Source organism: Pinus tabuliformis, chromosome 7, assembly GCF_031772625.1.
Source record: "Pinus tabuliformis cultivar Carrire ecotype Pingquan chromosome 7, CPIR1, whole genome shotgun sequence".
Classification (NCBI taxonomy): Eukaryota; Viridiplantae; Streptophyta; class Pinopsida; order Pinales; family Pinaceae; genus Pinus; species Pinus tabuliformis.
Window position 1 is genome coordinate 1,421,770,342 of NC_142293.1, and position 17,420 is coordinate 1,421,787,761.

A 17,420-nucleotide genomic window follows, 5' to 3' on the forward strand; every position below is an offset into this window, starting at 1 on the left:
TATCAAACAAGGAAAAATGCCCTCACACAGGAGTGGCTCTAAGAGATGTTCTGCTACAGGAACTCTCAATCTAAAGACTCTTATCAGTATGACACAAACTCATGCATGATGAGCATCCTGCCAACATGGCATAAAAGGGATCTCAATGCAAACATGCATGACGATAATAAGAGTATCCTAGCAACAAACAATAAAGCGATCTCAAAACATAACATGATGAATCCTAACAACAAGTACATCACATAGATGATTCCGCATCACATCAAGCAAGAATTATGAAAACAAGCAATAAACAAGATCCCACATCAAACATCAAACAGGGATCTGTGCATCACAATGCATAGCAAAAGAATTACATGAACACATTGCATATACCTCATAACCATGGCCATCTAAAGAGGCGGATGTCAAACTGTTGAAGCTGCTCGGACCATTGATCTCACAGCATTAATTGCATGAAAATGGCTGCTAGCACATAAATGTTGACACCTGCATTCCACCTAGAAAGGTGGCTAAAGAATAGAATGAGAAAATGAGAAATCTAAATGCACCATCAAATTTGTGGCGTCGAATAGTGTAAAATCGACTGTCCAATTTTTGAATTTTGAGAAATTGAGAATCTGGGGCTCAAGGAATCTTTTAGATTCCCCCTAGATTCTTCAAAGATTCTGCTCCATGGTTGGACTGGAAATATACAACTCAAATGGCGAATCTGACCTCGCCATTACGATCCCTATGGAAAACCATGAAAAATAACTATAAATTTGACTAAATTCTGACATGGAGAAAAATTACCTCCTCAAGAAAATTTCAAGGCTCATGGTTCCGCTCCCTGTTTTTATAGCAATCATGGTTCCACCTCCATACTGAAAAATGGCCGAAAAATTCAGAACTCTTATGGAGAAATGGGCAACGTCATTGCATTCATGGCATCGAGAGGTGTTGAAACCATCTAAAATTTGTCAAAATCTGACAAAGTGAAAATTCGGCCCTCCTGCAAAAATGCCCAAACATGGTTCCACCTACATTAAAAATTACTGCATCATTTTCCATGCCTACTCCTGGTTCCTCCATGCCCTAGTCGCACTAGGAAAATGATGGGTTTATATTAAATCTCGGGCGGATTAATGAATAAATTGGTTTGGTGTAATGGTTAATAAAAGGTTTCGTTGAGGAGGGGTCGGGTGGTCAAACCCCACCCCTCCAATTTAATACATGATTCAGATGACGTATATATTCATTTTGTTTTTATGTGGGGGTCGGGTCCACATTGGGCCGCCCACCCCATAATCCCGCATCATTTTCAGTTTGTTTTGTTATAGCATGGGGCCGCCGCATGGTGGTGGGCTAACCAAGTGGTTGGCATGGGCTTGGTACCCACCGACCTCCCCAAATTAACATGGTATGTAGGTTGGGGGGGTGGTGGGGTTGGTGGCCCCCACCCCCTTTATTTACATATTTTTTTTTAATAACAAATAATGCACACTTTTTGAAATTCGGTTTTTTAAGCCGAAGGATACAATTTAACCAGGCAACAATTTTGCCCGGAATATGGCTGGAGTTGGCTGGATTCTGTCCACTGGAAAAGGCCAAATTGTGGCCTCCTTAAGCCTGCCTAGTCAACAAAAATCAACCCAACTTTTATTGCTTCTAACTTTTGCATCCGGAATTGGATTGACGAATCGTTCGCACCGCCTCGATTAAGACGGCGAGATCTACGTTCTGGTCCTAGTTTGAGCATAATCTAGACACTTTGATTTTTGAGCTTTCCTAAACCCTCTTTGTCTTGTGTGTGTCTCTGGAACCACCTAGATCAATCCTCCCCATTGAGGAGCTTTTGGTCCTCCAAAAGCATGAAAAATACTCTGCAACTTCTCTGTACCTTGTCTGCATCACAAGTGTCCTGAAAAGGTCTCGCTTCCATCTCCTTCACCTTTGTTCTTCAAAGCCTTAAGCGATGAGCCGACACCTGCCACCTCTGAAACCTGTAGTACATTGTTTTGCAAATTACATGATTGATTGACATGACCAACTAATGACCCAAGCATCCCATACTTGCCACAAGTTTATAACACATACTCAATGGTCAAGTTTACATCAAGATGGAAACAATACCTTAGTTATGACAATAAGGCCAACATATCATTGTTGCTTCAACAAGTGATGGAAAACACATCATCACTGCAACACATGATTTACAGTCATAAGGCCAAACACTATTGCCTTGACAAGTGATGGAAACATGACATCACTTTCAAATTTCAACATGCAACCCAAAATAATATCAAACATCGTTGTTGTTGAACAAGTGATGGAAACACATCATCACTTTTACATTTTAAAATGCAACAAATGATTTACAAAAGCACGACTGTGAAACGTTAACATATCTAGAAACCATTTCTCACTTATCAAGGTGAATGGGTCGCCTCCTTGTGCTGCATTCGATGGTCGAACAACCATTTCATCTGGTTCATGTATTGACACTTTGTCTTTAAGGCACTGCTCTGGATGGAACCTCCCACAAGTGGCTCTTTGATGGCCACTTCTATCGCAATGACCGCAATAGGTCTTCTTCCTCCAAATTTTCTTAACCTGTTTCTTTACATGTTGTTGAGAGGGTCTATCATACCTCATCCTTTTTCGTGCTACCATTATTTTCCAACACTTAGAAAATGTATGGTTTTGTAATCCACAAAAGTTACATGTTTTCCGATGCCATGTTTTATGTTCATCATTAAAAACATGATTATGATCGAAATGAACATTCGAATATCGAAACTGGTTATACCTTTTCTTCCCGTCTCTCATGTAAGTATGGCGATGAGAGTTGGCCTCAGCTCTTTCCCTGTAATGGAAACTGCCATGGGATGATGGGGATGTTTTCCCATCATTCTCTTTCCTCGACAATTTCGATGATTCCTCGGACGAATCTAACACCTTTGAGCATTCTCCTTTAGTGTATCTTGAGCCTGCAAATCGATGTTCATGCACAACCTCCAAAGGTTGAGTTATGCCTTGGTTATTAACACCAAGTTCTTCTTCCTCCTCATACCTCATCCTTTTAAGGAGCCTCATGTTTTTCCCTATAATTGGGATCTCCAAATCTCCAACAGAACTCATACTATGTGAAGATGAAACCGAAAGGAAATCAACATATTTTACCTCCTCTGTCGACTTGGAAAGAATTGATGATGGCTTCTCATCATCTGTTGTTGGTGATTTGCTAGCTATCTCAGCGCATTCCCCAACTTCCTTTTTGACATACCCAAGTCCTGCCTGACAGGGTAATTCTTCTACTTTGATGGGGTTGACAATGCCTTGGCCATTAATGCCCAAGCCTTTTCCTTCATACTCCATTTTCTTCAACATTTTGGAGCCAATTCCTGTGGTATGATTTTCAAAAATAGCGAAATCATCATTAGGAAATATACATGAAGATGGAGAACTACTTTTTACCTCACATGGGTCAAACTGCAGCTTCTCCAAGGCCTCGTCCTTTGCTTGCAGCTATTGTAGCAGACTAGGTTTCTCCTCTTTCTCTTCATGTAGATGCATCTTCAATTCAACATTTTCTATTTGAAGATTATGTTTTTTTGCTTTTGTTCTTCCATGGCCTCTTCTATAGCTTGTAACTGAAGCTGCAATCGCTCCTTTTCCTCTGTCTCTTTCTGTAGAGTTTCGTACATTATCTCTACCCTTTTGGAAATTTTGAGCATGGTCTCATACATCACATTTTCATCCTCTGTTGCTGCACATTCCATTGTTCACGCTGCAATTCACATCAACACAAAGACCGCTCCAATACCACTTGATCCAGGTCCAGGTGTGACGAAGGACCCTTCCAAGACCTTTTACTTTCATGATGTGTTAAATTGCATTTTTAAAAGAACATAAATGAATACATCTGCATGCTGTAAAGAAGAGGAACATGACATTCATCAACACATGAAAACATAAGCCGTTGATAACAGAGTTCGTCCAGGAGGGACTACGTCTTCGAGCCCCAATGTCAAGATGGCGTAGGCCGTTGCATTAAGTGTTGTCAATAGTGGTGATGTACATAGAGGCGACGTTGATATCATAGAAGGAAAAATGCCTTCATGTAGGAGTGGCTCTAAGAGATGTTCTGCTACAGGAACTCTCAATCAAAAAACTCCTATTAGTGTGACACAAACTCATGCATGATGAGCATCCTGCTAACATGGCATAAAAGGGATCTTAGTGAAAACATGCATGACGACAATAAGAGTATCCCAGCAACATACAACAAAGGGATCTCCAAACATAACATGATGAATCATGACATCAAGTACATCACATAGATGATTTTGCGTCACATCAAGTAGGAATCATGAAAACAAGTAATAAACAAGATCCCACATCAAACATCAAACAGGGATCTGTGCAGCACAATGCATAGCAAAAGAAGTACATGAACACACTACATATGCCTCCCAACCAGGGCCATCTGGAGAAGCGGATGTCAAACTGCTGAAGCTGCTCGGACCATCGATCTCACGGCATCAATTGCATGAAAATGGCTGCTCGCACATAAATGCTAACACCTGCATTCCACTTAGAAAAGTGGCTGAAGAATACAATGAGAAAATGAGAAATCTGAATGCACCATCAGATTTGTGGCATTGAATAGTGCAAAATCGACTGTCCAATTTTTTAATTCTGAGAAATTGAGAATATGGGGCTGAAGGAATCTTTTAGATTCCCCTTAGATTCTTCAAAAATTATGCTCCATGGGTGGACTGGAAATCTGCAGCTCAAATGGTGAATCTGACCTTGCCATCATGATCCCTACAAAAAATTGTGAAAAACAACTATAAACTTGACTATATTCCGACATGGAGAAAAATTACCTCCTCAGGAAAATTTCAAGGCTCATGGTTCCGCTCCCTGCTTTTATAGCAATCATGGTTCCACCTTCATACTAAAAAATGGCCGAAAAATGCAGAACTCTAATGGACAAATGGAAAATGTCATTGCGTTTGTGGTGTCGAGAGGTGTTGAAACCATATAAAATTTGTTAAAATCTGACAAAGTGAAAATTCGGCCCTCCTGCAAAAATGCCCAAACATGGTTCCCCCTGCATTAAAAATTAGTTAAAAATTATTGCATCATTTTCTGTGCCTACTCCTGGTTCCTCCATGCCCTGGGTGCATTGGGAAAATGTTGGGTTTATATTAAATCTTAGGCAAATTAATCAATAAATTGGTTTGGTGCAATGGCTAATAAAAGGTTTTGTTGAGGAGGGGTCAGGTGGTCAAACCCCACCCCTCCAATTTAATACATGATTCAAATGACATATATATTCGTTTTTTTTTTTTATGTGGGGGTCGGGTCCACATTGGGCAGCCCGCCCCATACTCCCGCATCATTTTAGGTTTGTTTTGTTGTAGCATGGGGCCGTTGCATGGTGGCGAGCCAGCCACATGGCTGTCGCGGGCTCGGTACCTACCGGCCTCCCCAAATTAACATGGTACGTAGGTTGGGCAGTGGTGGGGTTGGTGGCCCCCACCCCCTTTATTTATTATTTTTTTCTTTTAATAACAAATAATGCACTCTTTTTGAAATTCAGTTTTTAAGCCGAAGGAGACAATTTAACCAGGCAACAATTTTTCCCAGAATCTGGCTGGAGTTGGCCGGATTTCGTCTGCTGGAAAAGGCCAAATTGTGGCCTCCTTAAGCCTACCTAGTTAGCAAAAGTCAACCCAAATTTGACTGCTTCTAAATTTTGCATCCAGACTAGGATTAAGGAACCGTTCACACCGTCACGATCAGGACGACGAGATCTATGCTTTTCTCCTAGTTCGAGCATAATCTAGACACTTTGATTTTTGAACTTTCCTGAGTCCTATTTGTCCTGTGTGTGTTTCTAGAGCCACCTGGATCAATGTAGCCTTGCCATTTCCTAGATATCCACGGTGATTGTGGGTTTACTTTCATGATTATTTTTGGTTGGTTTTCATTATTCCTTAGCTTGGGTTGAGTTATTAGTTCCTAGAATCCTTGGTTGGACAAATGCTCTGGAAGCCCTGTGATAGCTTAGGTTGAGTTACTAGTCCTAGAAGCCTTTGTTGGAAAAATTCTCTGGAAGCCCTTGGTGAGTTGAGTTACTAGTCTTGGAAGCCTTGGTTGGACAAATGCTTTGGAAGCTCGATGGCAACTGTGGGTTGAGTTACTAGTCCTAGAACCCTCGGTTGCAACAAATGGTTTGTAAGACTTGGAAGGCTTGGATGGAGACCAATCCAATGATGGTTTTGTGATGTTCGGCCATGAGGTGGAATCATTGTTTGATGGGTTTAGGTGGATGGCCTATGGAAGCCATAGATTATTTTTGAGTGATGTGTTCTATGAGATCCCACATGCATGCTTGGAATATGGCACGAGGGTGAATGGATGAAGAGATATTTGGCTTGGCCATTCTATAGTCGTGTGGAACATGGTAGTCCCATCTCTGGTTAGTTCATTACATTCATTGATGAGAAATCCATTTTCTTAATTTTCATGTGTAAAGGTATTGACGTATTTATGGATTTGATGTCTGATATGTTTATTGTATTTATGTTCCTATTATGTTGATTATATGCACATCTTATGACAACATCTATGTATGGCTCTCAACATGCTTTTACTTGTATGTGAATGGATATTGTTCCTATGACCCAATAGAAGATAATGAAACAAATCACATGAAGGAACAAGATTCTAAAATAAGTACGAGATCCCTACACTTAATTATGTTGTTTACACCTATTGGTTACATGTCGATGATATGTTTGACGAAATGCCTATCATGGCTGGTAGGGATCCAGTCAAGGTCTTGAACAAGTAGTTGATTTAGTACTTTCATTTACATGTTACTTTATTTATTTGAAAATATGGATCAGTTTTGGGCAGTGACTTGGGCTCTAGGCCTGAAAAAATGTCTCAAATATTGGAGTTGTTGGCACGACACTTGCAATTCTAGTCCACAGTCACTGGCAGGCTAGCCTGTGAGAGTGACTTTAAATTGTTGGTCGCTCCCTTGCCCATAGAATGAGAGCGAATATGGCCCAAGAGACCTAAAACAACTGTGGGACCTAAGGACAGGTTTTCTGAGTGGCTAAATTTTCCTCTGTGGGTTCTATTGATGATGTTAGATGTTTGTATGGTGCGTTTCCCTCAGTTCCACTTCCTTAATGTGACAAAGGAGGTAGAATCATATCATAGTGGCCTCTCATCGCATGTTTACCCCGGCTGGTTAGTTGCTTGGGTAGATGTGGGAGGAGGTTGTTACATAGTGGTATTAGAGGCATGGTTCACCCCTCAGACTGGATGGGCCATGGGTTGGTCATGCATGCATGTCAATTGCATGTGTTTCTCTTACACTTATATAATTATTGCAGTTTCTTAAAGTGCAGATTATGGTTGTAGTTTGGTTATCATGGAGAATTTTTTATTGATTTCATGAAATGTATTCGAAATAAGTATGTGACTAACTGTGTATGGATTATATGTTGCTTACATGTTGATTTCATGGTACCTACTTACATCCTTGTATGTTAGGTTACATTTTGAATATTTTGGTTACATGCATCAGTCTTGTAGGTTGATTAAAAGAATTGATTGAGTATGTTCAACTACATGTGGTTATGTGTATTTGTAGTTGGTTTGGCATTACTTATCCATACTTCTGGTTGCACGTGGCAATGTGTACAATGGAATAATGGTTGTTGTCATACACGAGGTCATACCATACATTATTGATATGGCCTTGCATTGATGATTGGACCCTAGTGAGAGTAATGCTTATGAGTTGATACATCTACTTGCGTATGTCTATATGTTATGATTATGTTATACATGTATCACGCTGATTTGGTAATCTTGTAGATAAGTACCCTCCCCGAGCTATAGTAAGGTATGTTGGTTTGTTGTGATTTGGTTTATCTGACATGTTGTGCCTTGTAGGAAGAAATATCAAATGGCTAGCAAGATGGTTGATTATAGAGACTCTCCCTATGGATCCAAAGAGTAGTATGGTGTTGGGAACTCCTCTGACTCGGAATTTACATTGAGAAGTTTAAAGGAGGAGATAAGGAGTAGTAAGGTAGATAATGACAAAATCATATAGTCACAGGAAAAATTAGCACATGTAAATGCAGTCATACTTCAGAGTTTGTCAAATTTGCAGCAGCAAGCGCTGCTCGGGATCAGTCATGAGCAGGAGGACAAAACTAATGTGGCATATAGCAGCAAGTATCGTAGTAGACATAGGTCACATCGATCTGACACCATCTGAGATGGTAGATTGTTGGACACTCTGGATAGGAGAAGTGATAGACAGAGATATGATTCTAGTTCTGATTTAGATAGGAACTATGATTGTCATCAGTATCATCCTTATAGGAGGAGTGATAGGGGTATTTTCCTAATGAATTTAAGAAATTGATGCCACCTACTTTTGACAGGGAAATGAAGAAACCACAGGATGCAGAGGCATGGTTTATTGGCATGAGGAAGTTCTTCAGGTTTCATGATTATTTAGAGAACATGAAAATTAGAGTAGCTACCCTCAGTCTCAAAGGTAAAGGGAACATTTGGTGGGAAGATGTGAAAAATGTTAGGTGTATTCATGAGGGAGGTTTATATTGGAGTGAGTTTGAGTGGCTATTTAAGAAGAAATACTTGGCATAAAGGTACTTCGATGATAGAGCAAAAGAATTTTACGAACTAAAGATGGGTTCTATGATAGATGATGAGTACACTAGCAGGTTCTTGGAGTTATTGAGGTATGTGCCTTACCTCACATAGGAGAAGGCTAGGATTCATAGGTTCATTATTGGGTTACCGGTTGCATTCAAAGACATGATTGAATTCGATGAGCCTAGATCGCTGGAGGAGGCCATTCGAAAAATAAAGCATTGCCATGAATAATCAAAGTGCAAAATCGAGACTAAGTCGGACTGGAGAGGTAATGTAAAGAAAAATGGAAAATGGGATAAAAAGTGAGGAAGGCCATAGAGTATAGATAATGAGGAGAATGTTGTAGCACTTAAGAGGTTCAATGCATCATATATAGAATAGGGACATCGAGCTAAAGAGAAGAACAAGGATGGAGGCTAGAAGCCCATAAAGTGTTGGACTTGTGGAAAAGATCATCATAGGAGAGATATTCCGTAGAATCAGGGTGGTAGACCCAAGATATCTAGTGTGCAAGAGGCACAAACTGTTGGAGACGTTAGTCAGAGTATTCCATGTATCTATGCAACCTTGGATAACAAACAAGCAGAGCATCAAGCATCTATCATTGAGATGGATGGTAAGCTTTGTGATCAAGTTATTTCTATTTTGATTGACCGTGGATCTAATTATAGATACGTTTGTCCTAACTTGGTGGGTACGTGTGGGTTGAATAAGGAGTTGCATGTAGAGTTTTGGTTAGTTCAGTTGGCTACAGGTATGAAGAAGAAAGTTCATAGTTGGGTAAGAGCTTGTGCATTTGACTTAAATGGTACACCTACCATGACACATTTGAATGCATTACTATTGGCTTCATACAATATGTTATTAGGCATTGATTTGTTGTATCTTATACATAGAATCAATGTTGAATGCTATGAAAAGGATATTTAATGTGTGGATGACAATGGAGAACCAAGAGCCTTACAAGGTAATAATAAAGCCACATCAATTAGGATTGTGACTCTTATGCAAGCAAAGTGTAGCCACAGGAAAGGGTGCAAGCTATTTGCAGTGCATAATTCCAGTGATAAGGGTAAGGAGGTTGAGGATGCAGATGTGTTGAAAAAGCACCTAGTTTTACAGTAGTTCAGGGATGTATTTCCTTAGGACATTACAAAGTTTCCACCTCATATGGAGGTAGACGTTTCTATTGAGTTAGTGCCAGGGGCATCTCCAACATCGATAGCATCTTACAACATGAGAACACCTGAGTTAGATACATTAGACCAAGTGTATCACCTTGGGGCGCATCAACCTTGTTTGTGAGGAAGAAAGATGGTACCCTTAGATTATGCATTGATTACAGGTAGATGAAAAAAGTGACTATCAAGAACAGGTACCCTTTGTCAAGGATTGTTGACTTGTTCAATCAGCTGAAGGGAGCAACAGTGTTCTCGAAGATTGACTTGAAATCTAGATACCATCAAGTACAAATCAAATAGGAGGATATATAAAAGACTACGTTTAGGACTAGGTATGGGCATTATGAGTTTGTTGTTGTTCCATTTGGCTTAACAAATTCTCTAGCTACATCCATGTGTTTGATGAATAGTGTGTTACGTCCATATTTGGATAATATTTTTATTGTGTTCATTGATGATATGTTGGTATATTATAAAAATGAGGAAGACCATGCTGAGCACTTAGTAGCAATGTTGAGGTTGTTGAGAGAGCATCAGTTGTATGCTAAGATCAGAAAATGTAGTTTCTTTCAAATGGAGGTACACTACTTGGGACATGTTGTCTCCAAGGAAGGTATTGTAGTAGATCCATAGAAGATAAGGACCATCATGGAGTGGGTAGCTTGTAAGAGTGTGGACTAGGTGAGATCCTTCATGGGTTTGACAAGATATTATAGGAGGCTCATTAGGAAATTCTCACAGATTTCTTATCCCATTACATCATTAGAAAGGAAAGGTAAGAATTTCAAACGTACTGAAGAGTGTGAGGCTAGCTTTGAGCAACTTAAGCAGTTGCTAACACATGCACGAGTGCTATAGATTGTATATTTGGTCAAAGAGTTTGTACTATGTATAGGTGCTTGCAAGAGAGAGCTTGGTGGAGTCCTTATGTAGAATGAACAGGTGGTATGTTCTGAGTCCTAGAAACTAAACGAGCACAAGCAGAACTATCCTATGCATGACCTTGAGTTAGCAAAAATTATACATGCACTAAAGATATGGAGGAACTATCTTCTTGGCAAGCGGTTTGTGCTTGTCAGTGATAATATTGGGTAGAGATATTTGTTTGACCAACCCATCTTAATGCCAGGTAGGCTAAATGGTTGGCCATGATTAGTGAGTTTGATTTCGAGATCAGGTACATGAAAGGCAAGGAGAACCAAGTGGAATGTTCTCTTAGTAGGTGGGTACAGGTGAATCACTTGGCAACAATGAGCTCTTATGGAACATATTTGTAGGATAGGATCTTGTAGGCAAGACAATAGGATGTCAGATATATGGAGATTGTGAACAGGTTACAACAGGGTGATAGTACAGTTACAGGTACATGTCATGATTTAGGTACAGGTGAAGGTACAGGTGTAGCTACAGGTATAGGTGCAGGTACAGGTGTAGGTACAGGTGGAAGTATAGGTACACGCACATGTACAAGTACAGGTACAGGTACATGTGTAGGTGCACAGGACTTGGATTATTGTCTTATGGTCATTGGATTGGTCAGGCTCTAAGACAGGATATATGTGTCAGATGATAGTTATCTCAAGAAGGTGATCTTGAGGGAGTTTCATGTTAAACCATATTCAGGTCACCGAGGTTATCAAAAGACACTCACAATAGTGAAGAGATATTACTATTAGCTGAATATGAAGAGGGATGTAGCAGAGTTTATGGCTAGATGTTTCAATTGTGAGCGAGTCAAGGAAGAGTGTAAACATCCAAGTGGACTGTTATAGCCGATTGTGATTCCAGAATGGAAATGGGAGGTCATTTCCATGGACTTCATAATAGTGTTGCCAAAGACAGTGAAGCAGCATGACAAAATCATGGTCATTCTGGACATGTTAACAAAGGTTGCACACTTCATTCCAGTGAATTCTACATTCTCAGCTAGTGATGTGGCACAGGTATTTATCAAAGATGTGGTTAGACTAGTGTCACGAAGACGATTGTGTCACACAGGGATGCGAAGTTCACTTCCAAGTTTTGGAAGGACTTATTTGTAGGATTGGGCATGGTGTTGACCTTCAGCACAGCTTAACATCTGCAGACGGATGGATAGATAGAGAGGGTCAACATGATTTTAGAGGACACTTTGAGGATTTATGTGATGCATTACCAGTAGAAGTGCGAAGAGTATCTCCCTTTGGTCAAGTTTTCATACAAAAACGACTATCAAGAATCATTGAGAATGAGTCCTTTTGAGGAATTATATGGGCGAAAATGTAACACTCCCATTAGTTGGAGTGATCCAGTTAGAAAAGTATTGATTGGACCAGATATGTTGGCAAACATGGAACAAGAGATGTAGGTGATCAAGAAGAATCTCGAGGCAACATAGGATAGGCAGAAGAGTTATGCAGATAGGAACATATTTTTCAAGGAGTTCCATGTTGGAGAACAGGTGTACTTGCACATCAAACTAAATAAGAGCGCCTTGTGGATTGGATCATGTGCCAAGCTAGCATAACGGTTTTGTGGACCCTTCAATATCATTGAGACGATTCGGCCAGTAGCTTATTGACTTACACTGCCTATGACAATGAAATTCCATGATGTTTTCCATGTCTCATTGCTTAAGAAGTATGTTAAATATGTTGATGATGTAAATGAATAGTCTATATTGCAGGTGGAACCAAATGGAGAATTCCAGTCAAAGCCTCATTGTATATTGTAGAAAAAGGTGCTCATGCTCTGGAACCTAGCAATTGAGCAAGTTAAATTGCAATGGAAGCACTTTGGGCCCTTTAAAACTACACAGGAGATGGCAGATCAGATGTGGGCTATGTATCCTTCCTTATTTTCCGGTTGAGGCAAAGCAGCTTTGATATGGTGGTTTGGTGATTGCTTATGGTGGTTTAGTATTTGTTTTATGTTGGTTTAGTATATGCTTTAAGGTGATTGATATATTCTTTATGATGGTTGATATATGTTATATGAAGTTTTGATATATATGCTTAGATATGATGTTAGTATATGTTTGATATATGTTTTGATATATGATTTGGCATATGTTTTGGTATATATATTTTGATGATGTTGTTATATGTACACCTGTGTATGGATGTAAATACCATTACAAGTTGTGTTATAAATCTCCACTATGTGGTATGGGTGTTATGTTATTATCATATCATGTGGTTATGTTATCATGATGTTATTATGTCATATGGATTGGCACTCAATAAGATGATCATTGTAAATACCGTAATGAGTTGTGTTATAAAGATCCACTATGTAGTATGTTGTCATGTTGTCATGATGTTCTTCTCTTGAGCAGATCTTTCATTGTAAATACTGCATCAAGCTATGTTATAAAGCTCCATAAGTAGTATGTCTTCTTTCAGTAGGTTGTTGAGGTATATGTGTGATTGAACACCGAGGATGGTGTCCCCCAAGGGGGAGGGTTCTGTAACATCCCTAGTGAAAATTCCATGTAATAAATGTTAAAAACAATAACCACAGATGATTAGGACACTTATTCAGAGCTGAATTTTGGGCAAGACATCCTAGGGGGTGTTCATTTGGTTGTTTATAGATAAATAAATTGGCAAAGGAAATGGCTAATGAATTAAAAGGCATTTTTGGCACATTTATTAATGAAAATAATGGAAATTAAGAGAAAAAGGAGGTGAAAGGTCATAGGTTGCATGTGAGGAGGAAAATGAATGAAAATAATGGAAAATGAAGAAAATAGAGGCCTCATCCATAAAAAGGCTTCTGAGGATCAGTTGGTAACCTTTATGTTAGTTCAGTGTTGGAGCTCTCTCTCATACTCTTGGCTACTTAGAGATTTCTTGGAGCACTCTTGGAGGGTGTGGAATACATGGATTCTTGGAGCAAGAAGGCAAAGGAATAGCAGGAAAGCATAAGAAGGCATCCTCATCAGCAGCTACATCATTTTTTCTTGGGAGTACCGAGTTTCATGTATGATTTCTTCACTAGTTTTGGCATGCATGGCATAAGCATGTTGGTTCTTGGTTGTGACCTATCATTGGCATGGAGGTTGCCCAGATTGATAGTGGGTTGCCTAGCCTTGAAATTTCCTGAATAGCCATTGTGATTGTGGGTTTACTTTCAATATTTTTTTTGGTTGGTTCTCATGATTCCTTAGCTTGGGTTGAGTTATTAGTTCCTAGAAGCCCTACTTAGACAAACGCTCTAGAAGCCTTGTAACAGCTTGGGTTGAGTTACTAGTCCTAGAAGCCTTGTTTGGACAAATGATTTGGAAGCCGTTGGTGGTTTAAGTTACTTGCCTTGGAAGCCTTGGTTGGAAAAAATATTTGGAAGCCTGACGGTAGCTGTGGGTTGAGTTACTAGTCTCAGAAGCCTTTGTTGTAGCAAAAGCTCTGGAAGCCCTTGAAGGCTTGGATGGAGACCAATTTGATGATGGTTTTGTGATGTCCAGTGGTGAGGGGGAATCAATGTTTGATGGGTTGAGGTGGATGGCCTCTGGAAGCCCTAGATGAGTTTTGATTGATGTGTTCTACGAGATCCCACATTCATGCTTGGAATATGGAATAGGGGTGAATAGGTGAAGAGAGATTTGGCTTAGCCATTCTACGGTCAGGTGGAACATGGTAGTCCCATCTCTGGTTGGTTCATTGCATTCATTAATGAGAAATCCATTCCTTTGATTTTCATGTGTAAATGTACTAATGTATTTATGGATTTGATGGTTGATATGTTTATTGTATTTATGCTCCTATTATGCTGGTTATATGCACATCTTATGACAACATCTATGTATGGATCTCAACATGTTTTTACTTGTATGTGAATGGATAATGTGCCTATGACCTAATAGATGATAATGCAGCAAATTGCATGAAGTAACAATAGTTCATAGCGATTCTCATATAAGTACGAGATCCCTACACTTAATTATGTTGTTTACACCTGTAGATTACATGTCGATGATATGTTTGATGAAATTCCTATCATGGATAGTGGGGATCTAATCAAGGTCTTAAACAAGTATTTGCTTTAGAACTTTGATTTCCATGTTACTTTACTTATTGGAAGAGATGGATATGTTCTGAGCAATGACCTAGGTTGTAGGCCTGAAAAAGTGGCTCAAATCCTATAGTCGTTGGCACAACATTGACAATTCTAGTCCACAGTCACTAGCAGGTAGGACTATGAGAGTGACCTTAAGTTGTTGGTTGCTCCCTTTCCCATAGCATGAGAGCAACTATGGCCCAGGAGACCTAAAATAGTAGTGAGACCCAAGGACAGGCTGTCTGAGTGGCTGACTTGTCCTCTGAGGATTCTGTTGATGATGTTGGATCTTTGTATGGTGTGTTTCCCTTGGTTCCACTTCCTCAATGTGATGAAGGAGGTTGAATCATATCATAGTGGCCTCTTGTTGCATGTTTACCCCAACTAGTCGATTGTTTGGGTATATGTGGGAGGAGGGTGTTACATAAACACCTTCATTTTAAGATTTTTCCATCTCTAAGTCAAATGATCAATGGCATCCATGAGTTGAAGGAAGAACATGAAGGGACCTATAATGGATTTGCTATAGGTAAGAATGTAAAGAAACCATTTGAAAGTAGTGACACCAAATCACACTAGATCTACGTAAATTTTAGATCTCATAGACTCTGATGTATGTGTACCTATGAAAGTCAATTCTCTTGGTGGGAATGACTATTATGTAACCTTTATTGATGATTACTCAAGGAATACTTGGTTATACCTTCTCAAGAATAAGGACAAGATATTCGAAAAGTTTCAGGATTTCATGAATGAAGTGGAAAACCTAACTGAGAGAAAGATCAAAACTCTGAGGTCCAAAAATAGTGGAGAATACACCTTGAAGGGTTTAATATGTTTTTTCAATTAAGCAGGGATTAAGAGGGAGTTCATTTTTCATCATAATCTTGAACATAATGGCATGGTGGGAAGGAAGCATAGAACTATTGAGAAATGTGTTAGGGCTATGCTGCATGATCAAGGTCTCCCTCAATTCCTATGGAGAGAGGAATGTATGACAATTTTTTACTTTCAGAATCAAATTCCTCACAGGATTCTCAACAATATGACCCTGGAAGAAGCATTTACTGGAAAGAATCCAAGTGTGGATAATCTTCGAATAGTTGTGTGTCTTGTGTATATTCATATACCCAAGGACAAGAGAAAGAAGTTAAATCCTACCAGTCTAAAGGGAATATTTGTGGGATATAATGCTTCATATAAAGCATATATAATCTATATTATGGAGGATCATTGAATTTAAGTAAGTATGAATCTCATCTTTAATGAAAGTATAAATTTCAAGAAATTGAAGGATGTTCCAGTTGACTCTGATCAAGAAGAGATACCTATTTTTGAAGATATTTTGAGGGACAATGATGGTTAATATCTAACACCTGCTAAAGAAGATGTAGAACATCTAGTGACCGTATACAACAAGTAATTATTCCAAAAACTCATAAGAGGCATGCTTGGTTGAGAACTACTCTACAAGAAGCAGAAGGACATACAACATATGGGATTTTCAGGGAATGTAAAAGACCACAGAGGTATTTAGGGTATGTTGCATACATGAAAAAGCTTATTGAAGTAGGACCTTCCTCCTATGAAAATGCATCTAAACATCGAGGGTGGAGGAATTCTATGCAGGAAGAATACTAGTCCATAATGAAGAACAATGTCATGGAAATTTTCCCCAGGCCAAGTGACAAATCTACTCACTTCAAAACAGATTTACAAGATAAAGCATATTACAGATGGGAGCATTGATAAATACAAATAAAGGTATGCAGTAAGAGCCTGGCTTCTCATAGAAAGAAGGGATTATTTATGAGGAAACCTTTGCTCCCACATCTAGATATACAACAATAAGATCTCTTTCTTCGTTGGCTGATACTATGGGATGGAACATACATCAAATGAATGTCAAGAAAACTTTCTTGAATGGGACCATTGATTAGGAGGTTTACATTGAACAAACTCAAATATTTGAAATAAATTAAAGGGAGAGTCATGTCTGTAGGTTGACGAAAGTTCTATATGGCTTAAAGCAAGCCCCTAGAGCTTGGTATGCAAGAATGGATGCATACGTATTGAGACTTGGTTTTACCAAGAGTATTGCAAGTCCTAACCTATATATCAAGGTGGACCAAGGTGAACTAGTTATTTTATTCTTTTATGTGGATGATCTACTAATCATAGGAGTAGAGAATCAGATTGAGGAATGCAAGAAGCAGTTAGCAGTTGAGCTCAATATGAAGGATCTTGGAATTATGCATTATTGCTTGGGGCTAGAAGTATGGTAGAAGCTAGGATAGATATATCTTATTCAACGTAAATATGTGATCAAGATACAATAGAAGTTTGGAATGATGGATAATAAGCCTATGATGACTCTTATGATTACAAACCTAAATAAGTTGATGATTTCAAAGTCTAGTGCATTGGATCCTACCTTCTACCGATAGTTGATTGGGTCCTCGATGTATTTTGTAAATATGAGACCAAACATTTTTTTTG